We start from the raw sequence: 16,298 nt of genomic DNA, 5'->3' as shown, positions 1-16,298 counted from the left end.
CTAAAAGTTTCATGAAAACCCCATGTACATTTCTTTGTTCATTTTCACACTTTGTTTGCTGCTGGCTCTATCACATTCATCCCGCTCTGGTCACTATTTATTTCATAATGTTTCACTAAGTCGCTTCAGTCGTGTCCGACTCTGTGCGACCCCAGAGACGGCAGCCCACCAGGCTCCCCCGTCCCTGGGATTCTCCAGGCAAGAACACTGGAGTGGGTTGCCATTTCCTTCTCCAAGGCATGAAAGTGAAAAGTGAAAGGGAAGTCGCTCAGTCGTGTCCAACTCTTAGCGACCCCATAGACTGCAGCCCACCAGACTTGTCCAATAACTGTTATTTTCACTGTATTAAAAATGATGATGAATCACTGTGTTGATTATAAAGTAATGAAGTTCATTTTAATGTATGATAAGTAAACTTTCCTTAAAGAAATTGAAAGATATACATCAAAAGATTTTTAAGGAATGAGTATTAGTATCACTGAAAATAAACTAGTAGTGAAGAGGGCTATTTCAAAATAAAATGCTCACTTGGAAGTGTGAGCTTTCATTTCTTTTAAGTTTTCAACTTGTGGCTCTCTCCTTGCCCAAAAGTCTTGGTGATTCCTTCACTCAGACTTTGTATCTAATGATGCCCCACCCATTTTATGCATTCTCTCCTACGATGGGTCGTCTTGAATTGATGTATTATTGGGCCTAGGTCTGGTCAGCACATGTATTTTGATTAGTTCACTGAGAATTTTTAAATGTTTGGATTAGTTGCTGGGATTTGAATATGGAATTTTTTTTTTTTTTTTCATAATCTGGAGGTCATACCTCTTTTGAACTTTAAGATTTGGCTACAGTGACTCTACTTTTCAGCAGGTCAACAATTAGCTGAAACTCCCACATTTCAATAGGTTCATTTTTAGGTTTGCTACAGTTCCTTACCCAGTTCCTTTTCCTTCATTTCTGCTTCTGCCTGGCCCTCATAAATATTGGAATTTCTAATGATTTAACTGTAACCTCTTATCTCATATTCTTTACCTCCCCAAATATCACTGTCTGTCAAACACAAGAGACCATGCACACTCCAGTATATTTCTATTCCTGGTTTCCTCATCAATCTGTATTTAAATCTAAGCAGAAGTACACCTTTTAAATTATTTATTTTGCTATCTTATTAAATGAAGTTTTAAGCTGGATATTTTGTGTTTCGAATTGAAGCAACTTAAAACACTTTTAATTTTTTGATAATGAGATACCAATTACATAAACATTAACTAAGTACATAAGAAAGTTAAATTTCAAATTCAAGGCCACTGTGCCTTATATAGCATTAGACTTTAAGTTGAAATTGATAGTTCTGAGAAAGTGATATTTGAAAAAAGCAGAAGAGTCTTCTTTTTCATAGATGGCGAAATGACCATTACCTTGAACTTTAAAATGTATAAATGCCTTTACAGAAAATTTCACAGCAGTGCAACAAAAGGCACTGGAATAGATTTGTGGAATAAATTTCTCAAAAAGTCTCAAAAAATAAAAAATAGGCAATGCCTTTAAATCACCTAAAAGGACTATTTGAAAATGTTGTAACAATTGCCTCAGAAAAGTTCTTATAGTTTCAAGACTCTGAAGTTATTGCTTTACCTTCTGACTTGTTATAATAAAGGTAATTCAGTTCAGTTCAGTCTCTCAGTCGTGTCTGACTCTTTGTGACCCCATGAACTGCAGCACGCCAGGCCTCCCTGTCCATCACCAATTCCCAGAGTTTTCCAAAACTCATGTCCATGGAGTTGGTGATGCCATCCAACCATCTCATCCTCTGTCAACCCCTTCTTGTCCCACCTTCAATCTTCCCCAGCATCAGGGTCTTTTCAAATGAGTCAGCTCTTCGCATCAGGTGGCCAAAGTATTGGAGTTTCAGCTTCAACATCAGTCCTTCCAATGAACACTCAGGACTGATCACTGTTAGAACAGACTGGTTGGATCTCCTTGCAGTCCAAGGGACTCTCAAGAGTCTTCTCCAACACAATTCAAACCATCAATTCTTCAACGTTCAGCTTTCTTTATAGTCCAACTCTCACATCCATACATGACTACTGGAAAAACCATAGCCTTGACAAGATGGACCTTATAGTAAATATAAATAATCTATTAAATTGAGAACTTTGTACTGAATGCTATGATGCACTAATGTATTAAAAATGTCTCCATGAGGTAGATTATCCAATTGGACTACTAAAATGAACTATTTTAGAAAACTAAGACTATCCAAATTTCCTTCCACAGTTAAATTAGTCAGGAAGGAATTTGAAAACACCACCAGTTGTAAATTGAAATTTCAGATGGGTAACTTGCCTCAGTAGACCCAAACGAACAGTTTCTTATGAAAACAGTTACTTTAACTTAGTAAATATGCTATTCTGACACTAAAAGTCCCAGTATTAGAAGTATAGTTATGATTCCATTTTTACTATTAGAAAGTTAGATTTACTTATTTGATTTTGATTTTTAGCCCATTTAAAAGAACCAAAATATTAACAAATAAGCATGAAACTTTTTTCAGAGTATCTAAAATTCTATCTGCCTGAAGAAAAGTGAAATTATTTTTTTCTTCAGAGAAGCATAATAGTAGTGGGGTTAAAACTGCTGAGACAAATTGCCTGGGTTCAAAATCTGAATTCCCCACTGGCAAATTGTGTAATATTGGGTGGTTATTTAACTTCTTTTTGTTTCAATTTTTTCATCCATAAAATGAAGATAAAAATAGTACCAAACTTTTTGGTCATAGGATTAGGTGTGTAATGAATGCAAAATACTGAGATTAATGCAAGCACAAGTACTAAATAACAGTTAGCTGGCATTACTTTTTTCAAAAGGATTTAGTAAGTTTAGACTGAGTTCAAATAGTATAGTAGCTATAGATGATAGTCATAAAATTCTGTGCAGTTTGAATTTTTAATAACTTTACTTCTATATAATATGTAACAGTCTGAAATTGCAATGGAGAAATCTACTCAAATGTAAATAAAATTGTGATTTATTTGTCCTAATTACATTTATTTCTCCAGATAGCATATTCACTATTATAATAGTTTTATTAAAATGTATCCAAAAGCATAATGAATATTTTAAAGTCTAAATTTCTGCAATGAAATGTTAAATAAATCCTCATATTCATCTCATCCAGACATGGAAGGCTTCCAGTGGCTTCATTTCATATAGTAAAACTGGGGAGGAGGAAAATGGATGAAATTGTGCCCTGCATATTGTTCCCTCCTGATACAGAAATAAATTGTGCAAAAATGCTATGGACATACCATATAACAAATATACGGTCTAATATAGTAAATGTCAATATGTTAATAATAAAATAGTGTCCTATAAGAATTAGAGTAAGAAAATTTGTTAAACTTCTTTTTTTATTATTATTATTTGACTTACTGTCTCATATAAAGTCACATGACAGTTTATATATGTTAGAATGATTTCAAAGCCCTGAAGGTAAGTGTAATGGGCAGATAATTTATTTTGTTGCTATTATCTCTCTTTGTAATTTTATATCTTGATATTATATGAATATTTAAATTTCATAATAGCAACTATATTTACACATAATTGCAGCCTGAATATTTTTAATAAAATGCAGGTGTTTTCAGGGACAATCTTTCAGTGAGCAAAATGATTGTTCATTGGTTAATTCTGCACTGAAAATTGCAACAAATTAATTCTAAATAGTCACTACTGATCCAACAGGATGTGTGTATGCAAAGTCTTTTCAGTCGTGTCTGACTCTTTGCAATGCTATGGACCGTAGCCCCTCAGGCTCCTATGTTCATCGGATTCTCCAGGCAAGAGTACTGGAGTTATTTGCCATTTCCTCCTCCAAGGGATCTTCCTGACCCAGGGATCAAACCCGTGTGTCTCTTATGTCTCCTGTGTTGGTAGGTGAGAGTTCTTTAGCACTAGCTCCACCTGAGAAGCCTCAAGCAGGAAAGAGGAGATCAAGACAAACCACATTATAGTTTTCAGGAAAAGATGGGACACTTATTCATCATCAAGTAGCATTTGCTAGATAGTGAGCTCATCTCAGTAATATATGGAAGTAATCCATTCCACTATTACAATAAACAGGTTCAGTTTAGTTCAGTTGCTCAGCTGTGTACAACTCTTTACGACCCCATGGAATGCAGCACACCAGGCTTCCCTGTCCATCACCAACTCCAACAGTTTACTCAAGCTCATGTCCATTGAATTGGTGGTACCATTCAACCATCTCATCCTCTGTCGTCCCATTCTCCTCCCGCCTTCAATCTTTCCCAGCATCAGGGTCTTTGCCTACAAGTCAGTTCTTTGCATCACGTGGCCAAAGTATTGGAGTTTCAGCTTCAACCTCAGTCCTTCCAATGAATATTCATGACTGATTTCCTTTAGGATGGACTGGTTGGATCTCCTTGCTGTCCAAGGGACTCTCAAGAGTCTTCTCCAACACCACAGTTCAAAAGCATCAATTCTTCAGCGCTCAGCTTTCTTTATTGTCCAACTCCCACATCCATACACGACTACTGGAAAACTATAGCTTTGACTAGATGGACCTTTGTTGGCAAAGCGATGTCTCTGCTTTTTAATACGCTGTCTAGGTTGGTCATAACTCTTCTTCCAAGGAGTAAACCTCTTTTAATTTCAGGGCTGCAGTCACCATCTGCAGTGATTTTGGAGCACAAAAAAATAAAGTCAGCCACTGTTTTCCCATCTATTTGCCATGAAGTGATGGGACGGGATACCATGATCTTATTTTTCTGAATGTTGAGTTTTAAGCCAATTTTTTCACTCTCCTCTTTCACTTTCATCAAGAGGCTCTTTAGTTTTTCTTCACTTTCTGACATAAGGATAGTGTCATGTGATATCAGAGGTTATTGATATTTCTCCCAGAAATCTTGATTTCAGCTTGTGCTTTATCCAGTCCAGCATTTCTCATGATGTGCTTTGCATGTAAGTTAAATAAGCAGGGTGACAATATACAGCCTTGACATACTTTTTTTCCTATTTGGAACCAGTCTGTCATTCCATGTCTGGTTCTAACTGTTGCTTCCTGACCTGCATACAGATATCTCAGGAGGCAGGTCATGTAGTCTGGTATTTCCATCTCTTTAAGAATTTTCCATAGTTTTTTGTGATCCACACAGGCTAAATAAATAGGCTAAACCTTAGAACCTGTTATCCTTGTCGGAAAATGACAGATACATTTTAGAGAAAGTTATGGACTTCTGTAATCAAAGCTTTCTTTCTAAAATTTGGTCTAATTATTGCACTTGTTCAAAAAGTTATGTGTATGTGTATATATGTGGAGGTGTGTGTTTTCAATAAGCTAGATACAATTATAATGTTGGAGATACAGCAGTTACTTGGGTGCAATTCCTGGTCTAAAGGATCATATGTTGGTTGAGGTGGGTAAATATGCTGTCAGATTCAGATTCGTGTGATAAAATGCTGGGTTAATGATTTTCAAAAGGTCACTGTGGAACGCCAAGGAAGGAAACTGGCACGGTCTCAGAATGATAGGAAATGGACCGCAGGGTTAGGCAGATATGTTGAGGAAAGTGAAAAGAGCTCAGGACATAAAGAACAGTATACAGAATGGTTCTCATGTGAGGAAACGGATGGTGGTAACAGCACAAGTAACTGAGTTAGGCAGAAGAAAAGTGGATAGATTTGAAAGATGTGCAGCTTTTTAATACTGACTTGAGAAAACCATCACAGCTCAAAAGAAGATGCTGAGACTTCTGGTAATAATATAAGAAACACCGGTGTTAGAGCATGTTCATGAAGGTTATGCCTGATGTAGCTAAGAAATAATAAAGGTCAGTAGGTGTTTATCAAATAAAGAGGCTTTCTATCCTAATGATACTTATTGCTGTACTTCATGCATTACACTTGCCCTGGGCTTCTGTTTAATGCTGTTGAATTACAAATATCTTTATCATAAGGCATTTTTTCAACTCTAAGAAATAAAGATACTCTGAGTTAGAAAGTATACTTCTAAAAAACTTCAATTCTAATCAATACTTGAATATGATTAATTGTATGAGTTAAAGCAATTAATTAGTTAATTGCTACATGCCTCAATTTACTCATCTGTAAAATGCAGGAATTGGGTTTGATGGTATTTAGTATCAAATCAGAATCCTACATTCTTTGATAACATGTACGTATTTGATGAACTCTTAAAGTGATTATTTTTCCTGTTGGAAATGTTGGTAAGTCATCATTCATATATTAAACTATTTTTTATTCTTTATATTCTATTTGGACCAACAGATGTTTGATAGAATTCAAAGGAACAAGGACTGAAGCATATGTGAATTTAAATATCACCTTATTCTACAGCTTTTTCATTTGTGTTCAATGAGTTTTACTTAGAGTTATTGTGAGGATATTATAAAATATAGATTAATGGTTGCATTTTTATGCTTTTGATGTGTTGTTTAATGAGGTATGTGCTGTTTTATATCTTACATCAAAGAGACATCTGCTAGAAACCTTCTTATCATACACATCAAGTGATTTTTTCGCTAATAAGCATAATCATCTGAATAATAGAATATGTTATCTCTTTTTTATACCAAGGAACTCACCTTATGAATTGAGTTCTTATTTTGAAACATAACTTTCAATTTTGAATTTTAAATTACACTTATTATTGGACATGGCTTTCTTGAAATAAACTTTAGTGGTATGCAAGATTAGAGAACAAGCAAAAGGTACAAACATTTAACACTCCTACAAGGCCACAGAATATGGTTCAGGAAATTGCCATAATGGTGTGACTTGCATCAATATAGAAGCTATCGATCACTTTGGACTTAATATGTGCATTCCCCAATCCCTGTAAACCATTAATTAGATGAAACAGTCATCATATTCCAAACTAAGACATCAATTCAAATTAAATAATAGTTTAAAGACAAACATCATAGAAAGGATCAGATTCCCAGAAATCCACCTACTTTTTGCCATTATCACAGCCTTGTCCAATGTATGCCTGCATGGTTTAAAATCAAGTTGTCCTTTCAGCAAGATATATGGAATGTGTGAATATTTTCTACATCTGTAAATTAATCAGTGAGTCATCGGCAGAGTATTTGGCACTGTATTCTGAGTACTATTAATAGAGAATAAAGAAGGTGGGTATTTGTAGATCTAAGACCACAGAGTAAACTAAAATAGAAGAAACTGAACTAACGCTATAAATTTACCATTTTTTTCTCTGCATTTATGCACAAAGCTTTTATATAAACCAAGGGATATAGTGTATAAATTTATAATATCCCTTACAAAGCAAGAAAGGATGTAGTTATCAATAAGTTTATTAGAAAATATTAAGGGTAGAGTATAAATTATTAAATAATTTCTGAAGGCAGATGAATGAACTATTCACTAGCATGGCAGTTATTGCATTACCCCTCTTATTCCCAAGGGTAAAAATCCCAATAGAAGTATTTAGTGAGTTTTTAATCTAAAATTGAAAATAAACATCATTTGAAAACAGTATGTGAAATAATGGCCTCTGTTGAGAGAATGAAATATACACAAAAAAATGCCCTTTAAAATAGTTTGGCTTTAGATAGTAGAAAAATGTGTGTGTGTGCGTGTATACATGTGTATATACATGTATATATATATATGTATATACCTGTGTATATACATGTATACATGTATATATACACACATATATATTAGAATATATATGCATAATATATATATTTTAGAATATTCATGAACTTTTGCTTAGCTAAAAAATTTGTGACATTTTGATACCACTTTTTGACCGAGTATGAATAGAATGCTAAATTTCTAATTTATATTCACTCAAAATTTGATGTAGTTCCATGTATTCTGGCATCTAGTATTACTGCTAAAAGTCTAGAAAGTTTATTATCTTAGTGATTTAAAAATAAAATTTGAATGGGGCTTGAAATTTCTTATACAATTCTGAGAGTATAAAGAAAAATTATGCTGTTAAAACAAACAGGAAATTAACATGATATAGTATTATTAACTACAGTATAGATTTTGCTCAAATTTCACAAAATTTTATGCTAGTGTCCATTGTTTTCATACCTTATTCAAGATTCCATGTTGTATTTAGTGGCATTGAGTGGCTTCAGCTGCATACAACAAATTCTGGTAAATTATCTTTTTAGTTTTATTCTATTACAAATATTTTCTTACTTTCCCTATTGTGGCTTTTTTCATACATCCATGATATAAAAGTGGAGATTTAATTTCCAAACATGGTTTTTTTAAGTATCTTTGATGTTAATTTCTCATTTTTATATTAATTTCTCATTTAAATACTTTCTCTCTGCAGTCACCCTCTGTGTTTTTTACAGTCTTGTAATTTTATTGAGGCTTTCAATGACTAAGTCAAAGATCTTTCTTGGTAAATGACACATTGCACTTGAAAATACGCAAGTTATTTTAAAATATTTTTGATAATTGATTTCTAACATAATTCAACAGTCATAAGAGAACAGACTCCATGTGATTTCAATACCTTTAGCACATGAAATTTTTGCAATTTGTTTTATGTCCCTGGATATGGTTCACTGTCTCCTAGTTTATAGTCTATGGGAAATTGGATAGAATTTGTATCCTACCGATGTGTTAAAATTGTATAAATCCTAATTATATTGAATTGGTTCATAGTGTTTTTCAGGTCTACTATACCCTTCTACTTTTCTGTATATTCATTCTACTAATTTTTGAGAATTTGATATTGAAACTCTAACTAAAAGTCTAAATTTGTCTACTTAAAAAATAACTGTGATATACAGTGGACCATAAAGAAGACTGAGCACCAAAGAACTGATGCTTTTGAACTGTGGTGCTGCAGAAGATTCTTGAGAGTCCCTTAGACAGCAAGGGGATCAAAACAGTAAGGAAATCAACTCTGATGTTCATTGGAAGGACTGATGCTGAAGCTGAAGCTCCAATATTTTGGTCACATGATGCGAAGAGCTGGCTCATTGGAAAAGACCCTGATGCTGGGAAAGATTGAAGCCAGGAGGAGAAGGGGAAGACAGAGGACGAGATGTCTGGGTGGCATCACCAACTCAATGGACATGATTTTGAGCAGACTCTGGGAGATGGTGAACAGGGAAGACTGGCATGCTGCAACCCATCTGCTCACAAACAGTCAAGCAAAACATAGTGACTGAACAACAATATGTAACTTTGCTCTGTATTTTCCAAGTCTCCTATAAATGTGTTATCATGCTTTCATAAATTAAAAAATAAAGAGACCTAATGGTTTATAAACCTAATAGTTTAGGTTTATATATTTTAGAAAATTGATATATTAATTGATGTGCATAAAAGCAGATTATATACTAAATGAATGGAAGTATTATATTAGATAAGGGCATCCCAAATGGTTCACTCATTAAGAATCTACTTGCCAATGCAAGAGATGTGAGTTCAATCCCTGGGTCTGGAAGATTCCTGGAGAAGGAAATGGCAACCCACTGCAATATTCTTGCCTGGGAAATCTCATGGACAGAATAAGCTGTTGGGCTGCACTCTATGGGGTTCAAAAGAGTCAGACGCCACTTTGTTACTAAATGATAACAAATAACAATTATATTAGACATTAGAAGTTTTTTCCAGAAAATGAAAACCAAATCAGTAACTGAGGTAGCATAAAAAAATAAGACAAAAATGATGCTCCTTGAGTCCTAGGTTCATGTTTCAGTCTTTCCTTTAACTCACTTTCTGACATCGCTCAAATGGTGGTCACTTGGGGCTTCATTTTCCATGTATTTAAAATGAAAACAAAATTGAGTAAAAGGATCCTAAGATTTCTCTAAAATAACCAAGATTTTATTTTTTAATAATACATTTCACTGTTAGTTCGTAGATACAGCAATTTTAAAGATGTATTTTCAAAAATATAGTAATTTCCTGCATTTTTAAGATTTACAAAGTATGCTCAGTACTAGTCACATCTTTAGATAAAACTGCATGTTGTAAATAACATTTAATTTCTAAATCTAGCTAAGGAAATATACACCTTAGTGTTAATTCACATGTGCCCTTTAGTTATGAGACGTTTTCATCAATTGCCTGTACCATGTTGCATTACTTAACTTTGCTGATTTTTTGTATCTGTGCATTTCAGAAAAATTACTAAGTCTCAGTTGACATTTGAATTAAAGTTTCTCCATGTCTCATTCCTGTATATTTTTGGAAAACGCTTTGAGAATAGAGGGGATAACAGTTTAATCTTACTTCTGTTTGACCTCAGTTACCTCAGCTCAGAAGAATATACAACATGTCATCGATCTCAATTCCTAAATTTTATGCCCTTTATCTCATCTCTTATGTAATAAATTGCTTTTTATACTTTTATGTCTGAAAAATGACTTGAGAAGAAGAGAAAGATTAGATTTTAAGACTAAGGATGGGAGCAAAATCTACTTTCAGACAAAAATTAAATGTCCTTCTAAATGTAATAGAGTAACTTGAGAATTTCTTATACTGAAGATATTGTTGCTAAAACAGAATGTAGAAAGACAATACAGTAAAATTTTAAAATCTTTTTCTTGAAATGGAGAATTATAATTGGAATAGCTCAAATAACATCTGTGTATACCTTCATTGAGGAAGATGGTTCTCCAGATATGTATGTATATTCGTGAGTGTGTGTATTTTCACATTTTAAAGGCATTTCACTTTCAAATGTTGAATAAAACATTCGTTTAAAAAATCATACATACTCTTGTAACCCCCATGAAATATTTTTGACAAAAATTATCAGACTCTAATCAGAACAGATCTCTAAACATAATTTCAGAAAATATATGGAGCACAGGGACACCTTTTAAAAACGATTACAAGTATACAATCAGATAAATTTTAATTTGAAAAACTGTAAAAACAATAACATCATTCATCAATTTAAAACACCGTAAAGAGGGGAAGCAATCAATACATTATGATAGAATTAAAGGAGAGGTCAACCAAGTTCAATTCAATGTGTGAACATTTGCATTCTGATGCAAATAAACCATCTGCAAAAGCAATTGTACATTAATCAAGGAAAACTGAAAATTCACTGACTTTAATAATACTAAGGATTATTATCATTTTTTTGAGGAAAACATTTCTGTAAGCCTGGTCTGTTTCACTGGTCATTAACTTAGAACTAGTCTTCCATATATGGGTACATGGTCTAAAGAAGTAGATAAACAATAAACTTCTGTTGAATGTTGGTTTTCTTTCATTCATTAATATTTTAATATACAGAATAGAAGTAAACAGTTTAAAATCATAAATTTCAAGTACATAAAATTTTAAAAAATCATATGCAGTCAAAGATTTATGAGAAACAGTTCAGACACATTAATTTATTCAAATTTGTGTGCCACATCAAAATAGTTTAATTTCTCTCTTAGACCTTGTTCTTTATGGTGAAGGTCAAAGGTTTAAATTTATATGCTCATATCTCTTTTTGGATTTCAACACAGTCCTAATTGAAATTTGACATATATGCCTATTAGTTGAAATTATTCCTTTTCCATGCTTCATTAACAATGCACTTTACTATAATACTACAATGATAATGATTATAATAAAAGTCTCCTATGCAATGTGGATTACATTGAAACATGATTGATTATCTTAAATGTAACACAGAATTCTGTAGTGTAGAATTTCATATGCTGAAAGTGATTCTGTAGCTAGAATTTAAATATATACTGAAAGAAACAAAATCAGTTTTCATTGCATGAAAATTAATAAAAATTTGAGAAAGAATTGTCTTTTATTGAGATATGTACCAGTTAGAGGCAGATATGACATTCAGGATTTCAAGTGAAAACATTTTATTTTTAAGAATTATTTAGTATTATAGATTATAAATAGTATTAATTTGTAATATTTTTCTAGATTGCACAGGTTTCTATGTTATTATGGCTTTATACTGAGTTCAAAATTGCTGTATTTTGCAAAGATAGAGCTATTTACAAAGTTTAACTCTTCAAAGTACCTGTAACAAAACAACTTTAAAAAGAATATCTGCTGATTTTCTCTCAAGCAAAGATTTCCTTTCTTTTCTGTCAAAAGTACCCTGGGTCACTTTTAGTAGAATTTGCCTTTTTTGGTATGTTGTAGCAGTCCTGATGTCCTGAACAAGCTTAACCCAATTGGCAAAGGACCTGGTCACAGTTGCTAAAGACAAATATGATGGATATGTTTGCTAAAACTTTCTGGGACAGAAGATTCCTTATTCTTCAAAAATTCTAAAAAGTGCTATCCTTTCCTCTAGTCAGTTTGAAACAAAAATATGAATGATCTCTGTGAATGTTAAAGGCATTTACCTTCCAAAGGATGAATATGATGCTGGAAGAGGCATAGATGGGAGAATCTTAGAAAAACAGGTTCTCAACCATATCTAAACATGCATAAAACTCACACAGCATGCAGGATCTTAGTTCTGTGACCAGGGATCGAACTTGTGCTCTCTGCAGTGGAAGCTTGCAGTCAACCACTGGACTGCTAGGGAAGTCCACCAAAGGTCAGATTTCTTACAATAGTTTTAACAAAATAGTAGTTTGTGAACTGTGAGGTGATAGATTGGAGGATTTCAAGCAGCTATTCTATTTTTAACAAATACAAATCTCTGCAGAAAGAGCCAGAAATGTGCATTTTCACAGGCACCCCTGGATGATTCTGATATCATCCACCAAATAATTTGCTTTTAAATCTCTCATTGCATCAAAATCATCTGGGAGCTTTTGTGAAACATACAAGCTTAGTCTATCCCCTATCCCCCAGATTTCCCCCTACATCAAAATGCCATTTCAGTGGGACGGAGTTCAGGTAAGAGTATACTAACACAAGCCTTCCCTGGTAGCTCAGCTGGTTAATAATCTGCCTGCAATGCAGGAGACCCCAATTCGATTTCTGGGTTGGGATGATCCTCTGGAGAAATAATAGACTACCCATTCCAGTATTATTGGGCTTTCCTGGTGGCTCAGACAGTAAAGAATCCTCCTGCAATGCAGGAGACCTGGGTTCAAACCCCGGGTTGGGAAGATCCCCTGGAGAAGGGAACGGATACCCACTCCAGTATTCTGGCCTGGAGAATTCCATGACCAGATGAGCCTGGCAGGCTACAGTCCATGGGGTCACAAAGAGGCAGTCAGAGACAGAGACAACTGAGCAACTTTCAGTTTCACAAGTATGTTAATATGCAGCATGGTAGAGAACCATTGGTCCAATGCAAGGCTTCTCAACGTTTAATGTGCAAATTACCCACGTATCTTACAAAACTGCAGATTCTGATGCAGTAGGTTCTGCATAAGGTCTGAGATCCTGCATTTCTAAGAAGCTTCCAGGTAATGTGCAGTCTCCTGGTCCACAAAATACTTTATTAAATAGCAATAAAGTGTGCCGCACTACATGGGGTCACAAAGAGTTGAACACAACTTAGCAACTGAACAACAACAATAATATTATTTTTAATGGTGAATCAGATTTAGCCAGGTTGTTACAAAAGAAATAGACAAGAAACTGGCACCAGAAGCTCTCTAGTTTACTAAGGCAGGTGTTAAGAGAACGGTGCTGTTAGATATTCTAACAGCATCTTGGCTTCCCCGGTGGCTCAGTGGTAAAGAATCCACCTGCAGTGCATGAGCCTCAGGAGACACATGTTCATTCCCTGGGTCAGAAAGATCCCCTGGAGAAGGAAATAGCAACCCACTCCAGTATTCTTGCCTGGAAAATTCCCTGGACAAAGGAGCCTCAGTGGCTACAGTCCATAGGGTTGCAAAGAGCCAGACACGAGTGAAGCAACTTAGCACACACTGGCAAAATTCATTCTACCTGCCAAAGATTATATTTGAAGTTTATGACTTATCTATTAGTTACAATCAGTAATACAATTATCACTAGGAGCCAAGGAAGAGGTAAATGCACTGTTCAGTTCAAATCAGTTCAGTCGCTCAGCCGTGTCCGACTCTGCAACCCCATGAATCACAGCACGCCAGGCCTCCCTGTCCATCACCAACTCCTGGAGTTCACTTAGACTCATGTCCATAGAGTCAGTGATGCCATCCAGCCATCTCATCCTCTGTTGTCCCCTTCTCCTCCCGCCCCCAATCCCTCCCAGCATCACAGTCTTTTCCAATGAGTCAACTCTTCACATGAGGTGGCCAAAGTACTGGAGTTTCAGCTTTAGCATCATTCCTTCCAAAGAAATCCCAGGGCTGATCTCCTTCACAATGGACTGGTTGGATCTCCTTGCAGTCCAAGGGACTCTCAAGAGTCTTCTCCAACACCACAGTTCAAAAGCATCAATTCTTCGGCGCTCAGCTTTCTTCACAGTCCAACTCTCACATCCATACATGACCACTGAAAAAACCATAGTCTTGACTAGACGGACCTTTGTTGGCAAAGTGATGTCTCTGCTTTTGAATATGCTATCTAGGTTGGACACAACTTTCCTTTCAAGGAGTAAGCGTCTTTTAATTTCCTGGCAGCAATCACCATCTGCAGTGATTTTGGAGCCCCAAAAAATAAAGTCTGACACTGTTTCCACTGTTTTCCCATCTACTTCCCATGAAGTGATGGGACCAGATACCGTGATCTTCATTTTCTGAATGTTGAGCTTTAAGCCAACTTTTTCACTCTCCACTTTTACTTTCATCAAGAGGCTTTTTAGTTCCTCTTCAGTTTCTGCCATAAGGGTTGTGTCATCTGCATATCTGAGGTTATTGATATTTCTCCCAGCAATCTTGATTACAGCTTGTGCTTCTTCCAGCCCAGAGTTTTTCATGATGTATTCTGCATTAAGTTAAATAAGCAGGGTGACAATATACAGCCTTGACATACTCCTTTTTCTATTTGGAACCAGTCTGTTGTTCCATGTCCAGTTCTAACTATTGCTTCCTGACCTGCATACAGGTTTCTCAAAAGGCAGGTCAGGTGGTCTGGTATTCCCATCTCTTTCAGAATTTTCCACAGTTTATTGTGATCCACACAGTCAAAGGCTTTGGCATAGTCAATAAAGCAGAAATAGATGTTTTTCTGGAACTCTCTTGCTTTTTTGATGATCCAGCAGATTTTGGCAATTTGATCTCTGGTTCCTCTGCCTTTTCTAAATCCAGCTTGAACATCTGGGAGTTCATGGTTCACGTATTGCTGAAGCCTGGCTTGGAGAATTTTGAGCATTACTTTACTCAAATGCACTGTAGTGAGAGGAAACTATAATAAAATTTCGTAACTAGTATGCTTGCAATAATATTTGAAATTATTTTATAAGGCATACACAATAGAGCCTGAACAATTTAATACTCTTGCAACACTAATTTTTTAAAGGATAGGAAGTCCATTTTAATGTTATGCATTTAAGAGAGGAGCCAGATATTAGAGAAATTAACATTCAGCAGTTGGAAAATATTGACTTGGCAGTAGGGAGTCTGTTATCCTTGCTGTTTCTCTGAACATTTCAATTTCAAAAAGTTGCATGACTTTCGAATCTCCTCCATGTAAGACATCCTGCTTGACATAAGGATTTATTTCTGGCTTTCCATCAGTTTCTAATTAATAGCACCACTGTGTGCTACATGATGTGAGAATTGAAAATCTCTAAACAGTACCACAGGAACACCACATTGCACTTCTACTAGAAAAAACACCTGATCTGTTATCCAGCTGTTTCCTCCAGATGTTGTCTGTAAATTCAAAGGTCATTGTTTCACTAAAACTGAGTCATTTGACTTAAAAGTAGCTAATTCACTGTATTAAAAAATACAGCTATTAATATCAAATTTTAAATAGCGACAAGTGTATGTTTTAATAGAATCAAGCATAAGTAGAACTTGTAAAATGTATGTTTCTTAAAGCACTTTCTTTCCACTTACAGATATAAATGCAAAAATATATACTTTGATTTATAGGATACTGTTTAGTGATGCAATTTTTCAGTTTTTAAGAAAGGTATTATCTTATTTCTGAGTGAGATGTCATAAAATAAAGGAATATATCATTATTAATGCAGAGTAATGACAGAAATCAGTTTAAGATGAAAAACTTAGCAAATGGTGACTGCTTTTAAAATGGGAAATGAAATAGAATATCAATATTAATAGAATATAAATATTAGTAGAATATCTTCTGAAAGCTAATCTGAAAAGCACAATATTAAGATGCAACCTAAAGGTAGAGTTTATAGCTATATGTGTGTTTTTGTATTATATAACAGTACAATTTTCATGCATCTCATGAGATTGTGTAATAACAGGATACTATTACAG

Source organism: Bos mutus, chromosome 2 (assembly GCF_027580195.1).
Source record: "Bos mutus isolate GX-2022 chromosome 2, NWIPB_WYAK_1.1, whole genome shotgun sequence".
NCBI lineage: Eukaryota > Metazoa > Chordata > Mammalia > Artiodactyla > Bovidae > Bos > Bos mutus.
Note: the sequence above shows the minus strand (reverse complement) of the source record.